The sequence below is a fragment of the Mobula birostris genome, chromosome 18 (genome assembly GCF_030028105.1).
Source record: "Mobula birostris isolate sMobBir1 chromosome 18, sMobBir1.hap1, whole genome shotgun sequence".
In the NCBI taxonomy this organism is placed as follows: Eukaryota; Metazoa; Chordata; class Chondrichthyes; order Myliobatiformes; family Myliobatidae; genus Mobula; species Mobula birostris.
Genome location: NC_092387.1, coordinates 62,243,202 through 62,261,472, shown reverse-complemented (window position 1 = coordinate 62,261,472; position 18,271 = coordinate 62,243,202).

Here is an 18,271-nt window from a genome sequence, read left to right as displayed (position 1 = left end):
TGGAATATGTGTTGGTTGGGGGCCGACAACAGATGACTCGTGGGGGATGGCAGGGGCCACAATGTCAAATCCGTTAAAGAACAGGTTAAGTTTGTTGGCCTTTATCCACATACTGTGTCAAGAACCATTCTTGAACACACCTAACAAATTCCACCCCATCCAAAACCCCCGCTCCAGGGACATGCCAATTGATATTTGGGAAATTAAAATCTCCCAAATGTACACCCTTCCGCACCCTTTGGCTCTCACGCACACGCAAGCACATGAGCATGCGCTCACGTGCAGACACATGCAGTAAATCCAAGGCACACATTTGTGAGACATATCAATCCTCTGCCTATATTTGTGCTGCACTCTGCTCGCTTGCATTACTGAAACCACAATTAGCAATTTATCAGTAGAAAGTAAAAGGCTTGCAATCCATTGATCGGCAATCGCCTGATTGAAAGCTACCTCTTGTGGGAACATGAGGAGAATAAAATATGATTAGGGTAGTTACTGTAAACGGGTGTTTGGTCAGTGTGAACTTGGATGCTGTTTCTCTGCCCCATACAGATTCAATAATTTGACAGAATTCAATTTTAATAATTTGGGCAGATAAAATTGATGTTTGTGTCAGGCACATTACATTTTATTCAAATTGAATGTTCAGATGAACAAAATTAAGTGTTGATTACTTATCAAAATATAAAAACACACATAATAAAACAGATTTTACTTGCTAGGTATCCTTGTGTAGTTTTGTTAGCTATATGTGGGGAAAAAAGTTGTAACATATAAATTGACAAATTGACTGCTACTTATTTTTAACATGTTAATTATGAATTTATTTATGAAATCTTGAAATAATTTTCATCCTTGTGTGGGTGAGATAAAATTGACATTGATATAATAAAAATTGTCTTCTGCTCAATATTGATGCAGATGGGAAGGTGTATCACAAGATGATTTAAGCAACTTTCAGATCTTTGAAGTAACAGGAGTGAGGTAGCAGCCTTTCTGAGCAGATTATCCAGTTAATAAACTAATTATGTGCAATATACTACATATTTTATATATGTATTAATATATGATAGCATAGCGGTTAGATTAACACTTTACATCTCCAGTGATCAGAAGATCAGGGTTCAATTGCTCCTTTCCAAAGATGTACAGGTCAGGGTGCTGACCAAGAACAGCATCTCCTTGAACTGAACAGTGTTATTCCTAGCAGTGTCACATTATCTTTATTGTTTTTGGTGAAGGTTGTGTACTGTACCTGCTGAACTTGTGCCACGCAGTAACACTAAACACAAGAGATTCTGTAGATGCTGGAAATCCAGAGCAACACACACAAAATGCTGGAGGGACTTAGCAGGCCAGGCAGCATCTAATTAACAGTTAATGTTTCAGGCCAAGTCCCTTCATCAGGGCTCCTTTTTAGTTAGTTAGCAGCATCCTATTTTTGTCATAATTTTATTCTATATTCCTAGTCTGTTTTAAACCAATCTGCATTATACATTTCTCCAGCATCTAGAGTAACCTGACCACTTGTCACATATCTATTTCTAGTTCTGGGTATAATTGTTTCATATTTATTTAATCAAAATGTGCAACTGGCCACGTGCATTATTTTTGTTTAACAAGACACTATCGTCCTCATTGTCCATCCTTCAAGGTTCTCCAGCTTTTATTTAATGAAAGATTCATACATTTGATTGTAGCGTGCTGGTTGACTATGGAACGATAGAGTATATCCATCTACTGCATATTTATATACTTAATCACAATTGTCAATGTTTAACACATTATCTGAACTAAGAAATGCCATGTAAGTTACTTCCCCGATACTCTAACATGAACTAGATTATTTGGTTACTGATTTCCACAGGGAACAACTTTAATGATACAATAATTTCAATTGAAATGAAAACATGAACAGGACTCTCAGAGCGAGGAAATTAAAAGGACAATTGTATCTTGCCCCTTGAAAAAGCCAGGAAGCCCTTAAAACATCAAAGCGTCCTTACCACGTTTTGGATACGGTTTGGCATCTGTACTGACCTGGTCTCTGCTAGTACTGCTTTAGCTATCTGAAGTTTCATGCAGTTAGTGCAAGTGATGTGCTATATCACCATCCTTCATCCAGGAAGGAGAGAAACCGGGGGCTAACCCCTTGCCTCACGACTCATGCCCACTGAGTGCAGCCAGGGACTGGGAAATGCGTGTTGATTTAGGCCAGAAACTTACCTTCCCATCTGAAATTGCAATGACCAACCTGCGGCCTGACCTGGTCCTTTGGTCCAACTCCTGTCGGCGTATCTTTATCATTGAGCTGACGGTCCCCTGGGAGGATGCTGTGAATGAGGCTTATGAATGGAAAAAGCTGCAGTATGCCAACCTGGCAGCTGAAGCAGAGGAGCGAGGCTGGAACGTAAAAGTGCGCCCAGTTGAGGTGGGGAGCAGGGGCTTTGTAGCCAGTTCCACTGTACGGCTGCTGAGGGAAGTAGGGGTCAGAGGGCAGGCCCATAGGGAGGCAATCAAAGCACTTGCTAATGCTGCCGAAATGAGCAGTCACTGGCTGTGGCTGAGAAGAAGGGATGCTGTCTGGGTTGCCAAGTGACCATCTAGAGACTAACCATGTGACACACACCCAGGTCTGATCAGCCAGTAGTGGGGCTGCCTCGGCTGAGGGTGTCTTGTGATAAAAGACCGAAACAGCCAGTGACGTTGAGGTACACAACTGAAGATGTGTCGTAATGGTAGTAACATCATCTAGTGGTCATCTTTAAGAACTACTTCCGCTCAAGTCAAGTGCAGTGCAAAAACTTTAGGGATTGTAACATCCAGTCCTATTAAACAAACTAAAAATCAAACTGTCAAAGGGATTCTAAACCCTACCCCTCAGAAGTCCCAATATCTTTTACTGAACTCTCATTCATGCCGCATCCTAATTAGACACCTGGAATGTGCAAAGGTTCCTGTTTGAAAGACTGTGTGACAGCATCAGCAGTCTTTAAGGGAACTGGAGCTGCAGCTCGATGACCTTTGGCTTGTTAGGGAAAGTTAGGCTGCAACAGACAGAAGCTACAGGGAGGTAGTCACCCCAAGGCTACAGGAGACAGATAAAAGGGTAACTTGTCAGGAGAAGGAAGGGGGAAACATCAGATAGTGGAGAGCACCCCTGTGCCTGTCCTCCTCAACAGTAAGTACTCCATTTTGAGTACTGTTGGTGGTGGGGTGGGGGATGACCTACCTGGGTGAAGCAAAAGCAGCTGTCTCTCTGGCACTGAGTTTGGCCCTGTAACTCATAGGGTAGGGACTGAAGAGGGTAGCAGCAGTTATAAGAGACTCTATAGTCAGGGGGACAGATAGGTGATTCTGTGGACGCAAAAAGGAAACATGGATGGTTGTTTGCATACCAGGTGCCAAGGTCCGAGATATTTCTGGATGTGTCCACTATCCTGAAAAGGGAGGGTGAGTAGCCAGAAGTGCTATATGTTGGTATCAATGACGTAGGAAGAAAAAGGGATGAGGTCCTGAGGAAAAAAAATACAGGGAGTTAGAAAGGAAGCTGTGAAGCAGGACCTCAAGGGCGGTAATCTCAGGATTACTGCCTGTGCCACGTGACAGTGAGGGTGAGAATAGAATGAGGTGGCAGATAAATGCGTGGCTGAAGAATTACAGCGGGGGTGGGGGGCAGGGATTCAGATTTTTGGATAATTGGGACGTTTTCTGGGGCAGTTGGGATCTGTACAAAAGTGACCGGTTGCACTTGAATCCGAGCAGGACCAATATCCTTTACTAGATCTGTTGGGAGTGGCTTAAACTAATATGGCAGAGGGATGGGAACCACGATGATAGTGCTGAGGATGAGCCAACAGGTTTACAAGTAGGTGATGAGTGTAAGGTGAATGTAAGGAAGGACAAGCCAGAGGCAAAATTTAAAAGGGGAAAGAATGCAGGACTGAAAGTGCAGTACTTACAAGCACGTAGCATTCGGAATAAGGTGGGCAAATTAGAGATTGATGGGTATGACATTGTGGGCATCATTGAGTCGTGGCTGAAAGAAGGCCATAGTTAGGAGTTTAACATCAAAGGATGTACTTCGAATTGAAAGGACAGAGTGGAAAACATGGGTGATGGTATATCTCTGTTGATAACAGATGGAATTACTTCTTTAGACAGAGGTGACGTAGGGTCAGAGAATTTTGAATCTTTGTGGGTGGAGTTAAGAAATTGCAAGGGTGAAAAAACCATTATGGGAATCATACATAGGCCTCCAAATAGTAGCCAAGATGTGGGGTTGAGATTGCAATGGGAGTTGGAAAAGACATGTAATAAGGGTAATGACACAATTGCAACTGGGGACTTCAATATGCCAGGGGATTGGAAAAATCAGGTTGGTGTTGGATCACAAGAGAAGGAATTTGTTGAATGACTACGAGATGGGTTTTTAGAGCAGCTTGTGCTTGAGCCTACTCGGGGAGAGGCCATCTGAGATTGTTCATTTTTAATAACTCAGATCTTATTAGGGAGCATAATGTAAAGGAACCCTTAGCAGGCAGTGATCATAATATGATTGAATTCATAGTGCAATTTAAGAGGGAGAAGCCTAATTTAAATGTATCAGTATCCTACTGGGATAAAGGGAATTACAGAGGCATGAGGGAGGAGCTTCCCAGGTGGATTGAAGAAGAATACTGATGGGGATGACAGCAGAGCAGAGATGGCTTAAGTTTCTGGCTGCATTGACTAGTGATGTTCCTCAGGGGTCAGTATTGGGACTACTGCTTTTCATATTGTCAATGATTTAGAAAATGGAATTGATGGCTTTGTGGTAAAGTTTATTGATGATACAAAGATAGATGGAGGGGTAGGTAGTATTGAGGAAGCAATGCAATTGCAGTAGGACTTAGCCAAATTGGAAGAACGGGCAAAATAGTGGCATATGGAATACAGCGTTGGGAGATGTATGATAATGCATTTTGGTAAAAAGAACAATAGTGCGGACTATTTTCTAACTGGGGAGAAGGTTCAAATATCAGAGGTGCAAAGGGACTTAGGAGTCCTGGTGCAAGACTCCCAGAAGGTTAATTTACAGGATGAGTCTGTGATTAAGAAGGCAAATGCAATGTTGGCATTCAAGTGGAATAGAATATAAATGCAAGGAAATAATGCCAAGCCTTTGTAAGAGTCAGACCGCACAGAGTACTGTCAACAGTTTTGGGTCCCATATCTCAGAAAGGATGTACTGTCAATGGAGAGAGTCCAGAGGAGGTACACGATGATGATTCTGGGAATGAAGGGGTTAACATATGAGAAGCATTTGGCAGCTTTGGGCCTGTACTCACTGGAATTTAGTCTGGAATGCTCTGCCACAGACTGCAGTGGAGGATAAGTCTGCGCGTATATTTAAGGTGGAAGTTGATCATTTCCCGATTGGTCAGGGCATCAAAGGATATAGTGAGAAGGCAGGTATATGAGGTTGATAAGATCTGGGATCAGCCATAATGGAATGGCAGAGCAGACTCAATAGGCTGAATGGTCTAATTCTGCTCCCATGTCTTATGGACTATGCTGCATGCCATTTCACACCTCAAAACTCTGAAAATAATTCAAACATTTAAATGCACTTTTTAACAGTCTCATTTTCCCATTAACACGTACGCCAACTCTACTCCTGGTAACCTTTCACGCACACCTTCAAATTATTCAAAGATCCTATTTCCACTGCCCACTGATGAAAAGGGTCCCAAATACTAACTTTTATTTATATAGCACCTTTTAGACATTAAGATCCAGGTTCAAAGTGCTTTACATAGATTGTAAAGATAAATCAATATAATCATAAAATATGAGATATTATTTAAAATCGTAAACATTATATAAAATGTAATTAATATAGCAAATTATACAATTACAGTATAATCAACATCAACAAGTATTAAGTAATCTTAGAAGTAGGCCAATTTAAAAATTAGGTTTTTAGAAGTGTTTTGAAACGTTCCACAGTACTAGTCTGGCATATTACAGTCAGTAGAGTATTCAAGATTTTTGGTGCATAAGAGCAAAAGGCCATGTTACGCGTTCTTATATTCTTGGCTCTAGGAACACTGAACAAACCAGTATGAAAACAGTGCATTACAGTAGTCTAATCAGCTAAAGACAAAAGTGTGTATCAATTTTTTTCTGCATCCTGAGATGTTAAAAGAAAATCAAACTCTAGCAATGTTCCTTAAAAGAGCTCAGAGTTAATAATAATGCCTATATTCCTCACATCAGGTTTGATTTCTAAGGCCAGATGATCAAGTTTATTTCTAAGATTCATACTTTTTTTATTGCTACCAATAACCAAAATTTCTGTTTTTTCCTTAGCTCAAGGAACTTTGAACTCATCCATTCTGTATTGCTAATAAGACATTGGACCAGAGGGTTTAGAGCCTTAGGGTCATCTGATGTAATAGATATCTGCATAGCTGTGGTAATTCACCTTGTGGTTTGAAATTTCCTGATCCAATGGGAGCATGTACAATGCAAACAACAATGGGCCAAGAATTGATCACTGCGACACACCTAACACAGTATCATGGATTTTGGACACACAATTACCAAGCTAACAAAGAATTTTCACCCATGTATATAAGATTGAAACCAGCTTAAGGCAGTACCAGACAGACAAAGGTGGTTTATAAGAATGCTGTGATCTACGGTATCAAATGCTGCACTCAAATCTAAGAGAATGAGAACTGATATGTTACCTGCATTGGCATTATGCCCTAAGTCATTAACTACTTTAAGCAATGCAGTTTCTGCACCATGACTGAATCCAAAACCTGACAGATATTAAGAATAGAGTTCTTAAGCACTGAATCCCATACATTGTCTGACAATGAGAAATTTAAATCTTGCTCCCAGGCAGTTTTAATTTATGTGCCCGCCACTGCTTGTTAGTTACAGTTCAGGGTTGTACACAGGGCCCATATGTTTAAAACTAAATTATCTCGCATTTACCCAGATGTTAATCCCTGCTGTGACAAATGCAAAAGGGGCGAGGCTTCCCTTATTCACATGTACTGGACATCCCTAGCTTGAAAAAATACTGGAAAGATGTTTTCCAAACTCTATCCTGAATACTTAATTATAATTTGGAACCTAACCCTTTGATTGCTCTTTTCGGCACCTCTGGAGAGGGGGACACGCACCTAAGTACCAACGAAACGTCGCACACTGTCTTTTGCCTCTCTGTTGGCCAGACGTGCAGTCTTGCTCAGGTGGAGGGATGCTACCCCGCCCACCCACGCTCAGTGGCTCAGAGACATCATGTCCAGTCTATACCCTGAGAAGATCCATTATTCAATTCTCAACTCAGACATAAAGTTCCAAAAGGTGTGGGTACCCTTTCAGAATTCCCAGCCAAACTAAAGGTCCATCATTTCTTCCTTTCCTCTACATAAATCCCTGACCTCCAGCATTACCCGGTAAAATTCTACAGACCCAGACTTGTAAACATACAACAGTCTATGTATTAGGAAAATATACCTTCTCTATACCAAAGGAGCTCTGTGGGGACAAGCGTTCCGTTTAACCCTTTTTGCTAATGCAGTGATGGTTTGGAGATGGGGATTGGGAGGGGTGGGTCGGGGCAGGGAGGCATCTAAAGCATGATAGTACTATGGGTGCATCTCTTTCATAGATATGAATAATACATTTGATGCATTTGTTATGAACTGCACAAACCTCCTTTATACTATGCTCTCTTTATTTAAAAAAACAATTAAAATATTTAGGAAAAAAAAGAATAGAGTTCTTATTCAAGTAATCACTTAATTGTCAAAAGATTACTTTTTCTAAAATTTTACTTAGAAAAGGAAGGTTGGAAATAGTTCTAAAATTGTCCAAGACAGAAGTAGATTATTTTTCTAAAGCAGGAGTTTGCAAATAAAGCTAAGCTTTATCTTCATAAATGTATCCAATGTCAGTGAGCTGTCTTGTCTTGTTTTGATTTGATTTCAGGAGAGCAAGGAGCTGGTGATTAAATATCAACAGCTGTACGAGAACATCTCCCTGTCCCAGGCTACCGGCCCCCTGACCACGGGAGACATGGCCAACATCAGCTCCTTCTTGAAAGTCTCCAGTTTGTTGTGCATCTCTAGCAGAGTGAGCAGCGGCATCATATTGACGCACAGCAGTGGTGTGGGGCCCAGGATGCTTGCAGCGCTTGGGCAAAATCGGAAGCGCCAACCCCCAGGAATTTGTCATGCATGTAGGCAGAAGCTGAGATGGGAGCCTGCTTTTCTGAGCATCAGGATCCACGTGTCAGTGGTGGGCTCTGGGCTTCCCCCGTCATTCATCCCCTTCCTCCCACTCTCAGAGCTACCACTCCAAACTTCTGCACATGTGCTTCATCAATACCTGATACTTGGACAGCTCAGGTCAGGCACAGAGTAAAGCTCCCTCCACACCATTCCATCATATGTTCCCAGGGCCAGACAAAGTGAAACTCCTTCTACAATGTCCCATCACAGTCATTGAGTGAACCTCCCTCCACACCATTACAGCCTGTCTCTTAAATACTTATCTTGTTTGTTCTCAGGTCCCAGCAGATCCAGTGGGAAATAAGTGTATTTTGAACTTAATTATATCAGAATTTGCTGTAGACATTTTGATATTGTTTGGAAAGGGGAATCTTTGTATATGTGCTTACTGTTTATTCCCTTCCATAGATACCATCTGAGCTGTAGATATCCACCAGCAGTTTGTGTGTGTTGCTCTAGATTTGAAGGACAGGATGGAGATATTGGATACCCCAGCACCAGCAGATGGAGAGCAAGCGGGCAGACCAGGGCCAGGGACAGGCATCACTGGATCTCACCATCACGCACGTGGGCAAACTGCAGCTGGCATCGACAGCCTGTAACTTCATTCATCTCCTCGGGTCTCTGGGGCTGTTGCTGCACCATTAAGACTCTGGTGGAAACCAATAGCTCATCTCCTAAACTCCTGTCTTGGTTGCCCTCAGGTCCCAGCAGGCCCGGTGGGAAATAAGTGTGTTTTGGCTGTTGGAATCGACCATCTCCAAGATCTTCACCTCCCTGGATACCAGACACTGGCACAGGAGAGTCCCTCAGAGTAAACCAGGGAGATGATGCACTCTGTACGCTATCAGCGGAAGGAGTAATGTCTCCAGCGACACATCCCCAGTGGAAGAGCAGTATACCTACATTGCCACCCAGCCGCCCTGCTTGGGCTCCACTGAGGTCAACCACCTGCAGCACCTGGCAGCAGCTTTGCAGAGTTTCTCATGGTGGCCAAGTCATTGTCCAATATCTACTCTTACTTGGGTACCATTACCTGCTGGTACGAGATAATCTGCCAGCTACAAGTGTGCGGTGACTTGCAACAACATCCTGCCGTGTGACGCCATTCCTGTGGAGACAGAAGTGAATGTCCTGTCCAACACACATTGTGAACACTCCACACCAGGTAGGAGGCACCTGGGAAGCACAGATGTGTTTGAGAAGCACGTTCTACCACATGAATCAGGGAGTAGGTGAACCGGACACCAAAGTCAGTGGGCTGTCTTGTTTTTTTTTCTGGAGAGTGAGGAGTACGAGAACAAGATCTTCCTGCCCAGGTTACCGGCTCTCTGACCTCAGAAACCTGGCCAACATCAGTTCCTTCTTCTTGAAAGCTGTGGCATCTCGTTGGCACAGAGTAGCAGTGGCTGTGGGTCCAGGATGGCCGTGGCACATAAGCAGGACTGGGGTGGGGGCAAAATAGGAGTGTTCAACTCCTGGGAATTCTTCATGCCTATGGGTAGAGCCTTGCATAGCAAGCTTATGTGGGGGCCATTTTACTGAGCAACAGGGTCCACGGGTTGGTGGTGGGCTGTGGGCTGCCCCTGTCATTCATCCCAGTTCATTCCCTCAGTCTCAGATCTACTGTTCTGAACTACTTCACATGTGTTTCATCAACACCTGGTGCTTAGACAGCTCAGGCCAGACGTATAGTGAAGCTCCCTCCACACTGTTCCATCACATGCTGCTGGAGTCAGACACAGAGTGAAGTTCCCTCTACACTGTCCCATCACACTCCTGGGGTCAGATGTTGAGTGAATCTGCTTCCTCACTATTACAGTCCTGGTGCAGACTGACAGCTCGTCTCTTAAACTCTTCTTGTTTTCTCTCAGGTCCCAGCAGGACTGGTGGGAAATGAATGTTTTGGCTGTTGGAGTTGACTACCTGCAGGTTCTTCACCTACCTGGATACCAGACAACTGGTCTCCAAGAGTTAATGAGATGGTAAACCAGAGATGATGCTCATTGTACACCATCAGTAAGATGTCAATATCTCCACCAGTGCACCCACATTGCCATGTGGTTCCCCAACAAGGCAGCAGTCCCTTCACTACCCTGCTCGAGCCCGAGATCAATCCCTGCAGAACCTGTGCTTTGCTGGTCCCTACCCAGGGCAGCAACTTCGTGGTTCTACTTGGGAACCATCATCCACGAATTGGGCCAGGACAATCTGATCTTCGATGACAGCTGGGTGTCAGGTATATGCTGCTGTGTGACCCCCATCTTTATGGAGACAGAGGTGATTGTCCTGTCCAACACACACTGTGTCCCCCTCCCCCATCACATCTGGCTGGAAGCTCCCAAGAAGCCCCAAAAATGGTTGAGAAGAACACCCTACCACATGAAGCAGGGAGAAGACGAACTAGATACCGGATGGTTTCACAGTCAGGTACCAAGGCTGTCTTGCAGAGTAATGTAAGAGGTGGAAGCATGCAGAATTCACAACTGCCGATATTGAGTTGGGTTTCACTTTAAGAGGCTGTGCTGTCATGATGACGTAATGACGTGAAGTTTGTAACCGCATTTTAGGTTCTTTGTTTGGTTCACAATAAAGTGGGTTGTTACAGTTTCCCTTAAACTTAAAACACCTCTGCCGTTTTATTTACAAAAACCTACATTGGTCACCCAAATGCTCTAGGACAATTCCAAAGTTATTGAATTTATCAGCCAATTCAGTCACTGTGAAACTGAGTTTTTGAAGCAAAATGCCGTCACTTGGTTTGTAGAAGCCAAGGCCCAATTCACGCTGCAAGAAATCTCTGTGGACAGATATTACTACATCACCAGATATTACTACATAGTAGCGTCGCTCAGTAGTTCCACGGCAGCAAGAGTGGTGAATCTGCTAGAACACCCGCCTGAATGTGATAAATACGGCACGTTCAAGACTCACCTAATATAGCCTGTTTAGGCTATCGGAGTCTGAGCATGTCAAACAGTTGCTCTTCTTGCCCAGCCTGGAGGATGCTAGGCCTTCAGAGCACCACATGCTGCCTCTCCTAGGAAATCTCCATCCTTGTTTTATTTTTAAAGAATTCTCTTTATGCAGCAAATCCCTGCCACCACAGCCGCCTGGTTGGCCTTTCAGCAGTATTCCACCCTCCTCAGTAAACTCAATTCCTACCTCCAATCTTGGTGTACAGCACCCTTGGATTCCTGTTGACCTACACTCTGCCTCATTTGTTTTTGTCTGCCATGATACACAACATCATCTCCTTAGGCCACCTTACGATGACCCGTTCTGTGATTTGGAACAGAAAAAAGAATTTCATCATAGATAGGAGGCATAAACCCAAATGTATCTCAGCAGATCGCCTGTTGGAGGATTCTCCTGCCATCGCATGTGTCAACACACCTCTGGACAAACCAGAGCTGCTATTACTCCATCAATGACAGCTTCACAATGTTGGTTTTGGTGAATTCTGGGGGGTGGGAGCCTGTGTCGGGTAATGTAATGACATTATTCACAGCCACAAGACACAGAGTTGAGGATCACTTTAAAAGACTGGTATGACGTGATGATATAATGAAGTTAATTTTTTTAACCGTCCTTTAGGTTCTGTGTTTGGTCGACAATAAAGTGAGTTGTTACAGTTTCCCTTAAACTTAAAACTCCTCTACCGTTTTATTTACGAAAATCTAGAGTCTGTCTTTTTAAAAAAAAATTAGCTGCAACCTCTCTTCCAAGATGCAGGGCCTTCAAATGAGCTTCGTCTGTTTTAATGGCAACCTCCCCTCTCGGCAAATGTAGCACGAGTTCATACCACCTCTGCCTGCGCCCTCCATCGTGTTGCTGCAGCAGCAACTGACGGTCTGCAGCATCGCAATAGACGGCGACGCGAACGGATATCAGAATCTCTGCCCAGTGAGCTTTGTCTTTCCCGTGGAGTTGGATGTTTCGAGTACCTCACCTCCATAACGCTCGTCGCCGGCCGTCGGTACGCGGTTTGGACAGCTGCGTTACCGCTCTCCGCGTGTGTGAAGTAGGAAGTACCCCATTCAGCAGTAAGCCAAGCTCCACTCAGCTGAACAGGGGAGTCAGGCCCAGTCCTTTGCTCCGTCGGGTCCCGGCCGTGGACACAACCTCGGGACCCGCCGTCCTCCTCCTCCTCGGATCGGCCTGACGAAGAGTCCCGGCCCGAAACGTCGACTGTACCAATTCCTATAGATGCTGCCCGACCTGCTGCGTTCCACCATCAGCATTTTGCGTGTGTGTTGCTCCAACTGCCCGCTGCTGGACTGAGGCGGCGCCAGGTTGGAAAAGAGCTCGCGCCCTTTCGTCCGCTGCGACCATAACGGCCTCCGAGTGAAGAACTCCAACAAGACAAAATGGCGGCGGCTCCTCACGCCGTCCGGCTGAGTCGCAGAACCGAAGCGGCCGCGCCGCCAAATTAAAAGACGGCGGGACCGTATTTCAAAATAAAAGCTCTAGAGAGAGGGAGAGAGGTTGAGGAAAAATAAACAGGACTTGATAAAATAGCGGAGCAGACCCGACGGGCCGAATGGCCCATTTCTTCTCCGATATCTCGTTTTATAGTTAGTAGCAGTAGGATCCATGTCCTGTGCAGATGTCGCCAAACTTGTGTCAGAGCAGGATTTACAGGTTCAGTGCCGTATGGTGGTGTCCTTTGATTGATTAGATTATTGTTGCTGTCCCTGTATCATTAAGCTTCCCGAGGAAGCAACGCGATTGCAGTAGGACTTCAACAAAAGTGGTAGTTGTATTTTAATTTGAAACAGAGTTCCTGGGTCAGAGTGAAGAAGCCACGAAGCTAGTCACAATCCAAAAGCCTGTTATTTGCCTCATTTCAGCGCAGAGATGAGTAAACCTCACCTGAGATCTCTCACCTCAGGCCCCGACACCCTGACTTTTTAAATCTGGCCCAGCACTTAAATTGGCATTATATAGAATAAAATGTAATTAATATACCAAATTATACAATTACAGCATAATCAACATCAACAGGCATTAAGTAATCTTAGAAGTAGGCCAAATTAAAAAGTAGGTTTTTATAAGTAGTTTGAAACGTTCTATGGTACTGGCCTGGCATAGCACAGTCAGTGGAGTATTTGAGATTTTTGGTGCATAAGAGAACCACAAAAATGCCAGGCTGTACAGGTGGTTCAACTCTGAAAAGGAAGTTACAAGCTACTGATTGTAGTGATTGTTTTCCAGAAAAAGTGTGATTAATAAAATAGACACATAAAAGTTGCTGGTGAATGCAGCAGGCCAAGCAGCATCTCTAGGAAGAGTCAGGATGGTTAATAAAGTAGACAGTAGTTTTGTTTGCTGCCAGCAAGTCATCACCATGCTTCACCAGCATCTTCTTAAACTGGTACAGAGCTATTTAAAAGGTTTGAGCTCATCATTCTTCTATGAAAGCTTATTTACCAACTAAACACGGCACAATAAATCAGGGCTTCAAAGTATTTACAGTTTCAAATTCAAATACAATTATTACTATCTATAACACATTTGAGCCCTTGAAGGGCCCAGCATTCTGGAAAATCCCCCCATTGTGTCCACAGATTTTCAAGTAGAGTTTTTTTTAAACAAGCGTACAAAAGTTTATTCAATCACAAAATATATGCAATAGTCAGGGGTTTACAAAACTGTTTCAAAAGTAAATATGGTTTCTCTTTATCGTCCATGAAGCATGTAAATATGGTTTCTCTTTATCATCCATGAAGCACTCAATTTCCTTGGGCACTCACTGTTCTCAGAAATCCCCCAATGTATCCATAAGATCACATAGTCCCTCTCAAAGGCTACCCAGGCATGAACATAATCCCGGAAAGAGGGGCAGGCAGTCAGTTCAGCGACCCACAAATTGGCATCTTGGCCAGGCACAGGCACAAACTGACCAGGAGTACCCTCAAGCAACCCACCACCCTGTATGCTTTAAACACGAGAAATTCTGCAGATACCAGAAATCCAAAGCAACACACACAAAATGCTGGAGGAACTCTGCATGTCAGGCAGCATCTATGGAAATGAATACACAGTGGACGTTTTGGTCTGAGAACTTTCTTCAGGATTGGAAGGGGGAAAAGGGTGAACACATACAGAACCCTCCCCACCATCAAGGACATCTTTAAGAGGCTTCAAGAGGTGGTGCCTCAACAAGGTGACATCAATCATTAAGGACCTTCCCCATCTGAACATGCCCTCTTCTCATTCTATCATCAGGGAAGAGATAGAGAAGCCTGATGACCCACACTCAGTGACTCAGAAACAGCTTCTTCCCCTCTGGCATCAGAGTTCTGAACAGTCCATGAACACTACCTCATTATTCCCTTGTTTTGCACTATTGATTTAGTTTGTAACTTATAGTGATGTTATGTCTTTGTACTGTACTGGTATTGCAAAACAACAAATTTCACATCACATAAATCAATGATACCCAGCCTGATTTTGATCCTGATTCTGCCAAGTCAAATAGGTTAGTGGGGATAGTCAGAGGGTGATGATAAACACTAGCGATTCTGCAGATGCTGGAAATCAAGAGCAACACACACAAAATGCTGGAGGAACTCAGCAGGTCTGACATACAGCATCTACTGTAGGCTGAGACCCTTCTCAAGACTGGAAAGGAAGGGGCAAGATGCCAGAATAAAAATGTGGGGGGCGGGGAGAAGAGGACCCTAGCTAGAAGATGATAGATAAAGCCAGGTGGGTGGAAGGATAAAGGGCTACAAAAGAAGGAATTTGATAAGAGGAGAATGGACCGTGGGAGAAAGGATAGAAGTAAGAGCACCGGGGGAGGTGATAGTTAGGTGAGGAGAAGAGGCCAGAGTTGGGAATAGAAGAGGGAAATTTTTACTGGAAAGAGAAATCAATATTCATACCATCAAGTTGGAGGCTACCCAGATGGAATATGAGGTATTATTACTCCTCCACCCTGAGAGTAGCCTTATTGTGGCAAAAGAGGAGGCATGAACTGACATATTGGAATGGGAATGTGGATAGGAATTAAAATGTTTGGCCACTGGGAAATTCTGCTCTTGGCAGATAGAGCAGAGGTGCTTGACAAAGTGGTCTCTGAATTTAGGTCGGGTTTCACAATGTTGAGGAGGCCACGTCAGGAGCACCTGACACAATGGAAGACCCCAGAAGATTCGCAGGTGACTGCTTGGGCCCTGAATAGAGATAAATGGGTAGGTGTAGCACTTTGGTCATTTGCAGGGATAAGTACCAGGAGGAAGATTAGTGGTGTGGGATGAATGGCCAAGGGAATCATGGATAATCACTGCAGTAAGTATAGAGTGAGGGAGGTAAGAATAGGTTTGGTGGTAGGATCCCTTTGTAGATGGCGGAAGTTGAGTAGAATGATGTTTTGGATGCAGAGGCTCATAGGGTGGTGTTTAAGGTCAAGAGGAACTCTTAACACCGTTAAGGTGGCTGGAAGATGGGATGAGTGTGAATGCTCAGGAAATGGAGGAGATGAAGGCGAGGGCAGCGTCAATCGTGGAGGAAGGGAATTCCCATTCATTGAAGGAGGAGGACATCTCTGATTTCTGGAAAGCTGCATTTTGGGAACAGATGCGGTGGAAACAAAGGACCTGAGATAAGGATTACCATTTCTACAGGAGACAGGGCCGGAAGAGATATAGTCACAATAACTGTGGAAACTAGTAGGTTTATAAAAGATATCAGTCAACAGTTTGTCTCCAGAGATGGAGGTAGAGAGAATGAGAAAGGGAAGGGAGGTGTCAAAAATACCAAGTGAATTTAAGGGCAGGGTGGAAGTTAGAGGCAAAACTGTACTATGTGACCATAGTTCAGGATCGCAGGCTGAAGTGCAACCAGAATTTGACGAACAGCCCCTTCAGATACTCAAAAAGAGGCTGCAACCCATCAGTCTGTTTCCCAACAGTGTTAGTAAAAATGTGCCTCCTCAGAATGATCTTTCCCAGTGCTTTCCCTCCAGCTGTCCACACCCCTCAAGGTGCTCCCACATAGATTCAGTCCGACTGTTACCTCTCCATAGGTAATCCCCTCCAACCCAACCAGGAGGCTGCATAGTAACATAGCAGTTAATCTAAAGCAATTACAGTGCAAGCAACGCACTGCAAGGAGATGCCACCTTTTCCCCATGACTGCATGGGCTTCCTCTGGATGCTCCCGTTTCCACCCACTTTTCAAAGACATACCTGTTAAGATTAATGAGCTCTGGGCATTCTGTGTTGGCACTGGAAGCATGGCGACACTTGTGGGCTGTCTCCAGCACATCCTTGGACTGTGCTGGTTGTTGACACAAACAATGTATTTCACTTTATGTTTCAATGTACCTTTAAATATTTAAATCTACACATCAAACAGCACCAAAAGAACTCTCCTTCCACTCTGCTACCCCATTCTGCCCATTAGAAAATGACCAGAAAGCAAGACTCACAAACTGATTCCCAGGATTTGGTGGAGGGTGGAAGGTCTGGTTAATGAGGAGATATTGGATTGATGAGGTTTTTTAGTTTACTTTTCTATGACTCCACCTCAATCCACTTATATGATAAAATGATCAGTATCCACAGTATGCAAACCAAAGTTTTTTCAATTGTACCTTAGTACATGTGACAATTATAAACTGATGTTAATCAGAAAGCCCAGTGACAGGCAGGCCATTGTAGGGGAAGGATGGGTGTGGGACTTGGAGCCTCAGGTGGAGTTTACACCTGGAATTCAGTGTAGATTTGGTCTCCTTTGTCAGAGTAAGTGCAGGAAAGATTTAAAAGACCAATTCCAGAGATAGCAGGACTTCATTTTCTAGATTTTAGGAGATTTCGCATTGAATCCTGCAAAGTTCTTCAGGGCTGGGTGCAGAGTAGAAATTTCCTGGCCAGGCTTGACACCAGAATTTCAAACGCTGACTGAGACCTGGATCGATGTCTTCATGGTGAATGGGGTAAGTTTATTTTCTCTCCCCAAAAGGGCTGTCATCTAATTAATTCAAAATACATCTTAGGTTTATAGGTATTAAAAAGCATAGAGTGGACAGCCAGCACCTTTTCCCTTGAGTGTCAATGGCCAATACCAGAGGACATTGTTTAAAGTGAACAGAGAAAAGTTTATGGGAGATGTCAGAAGTCAACTGTCAGAAGATGTCTGGAGCGCACTGCCTGAGATGGTGGTAGACGCAGATACATTAGGGAAATGTAGAAGACAATTAGATAGGCACGGAGATGTAAGTAAAATGGAGGATTATGGACCGGGTAGAAGCAAAGGGATAAATCAATGGTGGAGTAGGTTTATATAGGTTGGCATAACATCATGGGCCGAAAGGCCTGTACTGTTTTATGTCCTAAGCTTATGAAGGACCATGGGTATGTAATGGGGTAATATAATCAGACATTAAGAGGCTCACTATACTATTACAGACAGTAACATGCATCCACCCACCCATACTCTGTGGCTTTTGGAGCAGTTTGGTAATCAAATGCTTGTTGAAGTGCCGACAGTTACAGTCATGATGTTTAAAAGAAAATCACAGAAGTATTGCCTCAGAAGTTTGGAAAAAATCTCGGCATTATTTAACACAGATTTTGCAGATACTAGATATTCAGAGTAACACACACAAAATGCTGGATGAACTCAGCAGATCAGGCAGCATCTTTGGAGGGAATAAACAGTTGTTTCACAGCCAAAAACCTTTAGGATAAGATATCTTATTACAGAGCCCTCTCAACTTCCTAGCATCTCAGCCCAAAATGTTGACTCTTATTTCCCTCCATAGATACTGCTAACCTGCTGAGATCCTTAGTTTAATGTTAGTTATGTTCTTAAACATTAAGGTAAGTAACCAATAAAAAGTTACCTTACCTCTGGGGATGTTGCCCCCATTCATCGAATGGGGCTGCCATATTTGCCTCAGGTTTTAATCCAGTTGGAGACAGATTTAGCTGGAGTTCAGAGTCTATGGGATGCTGTGTTGTCCT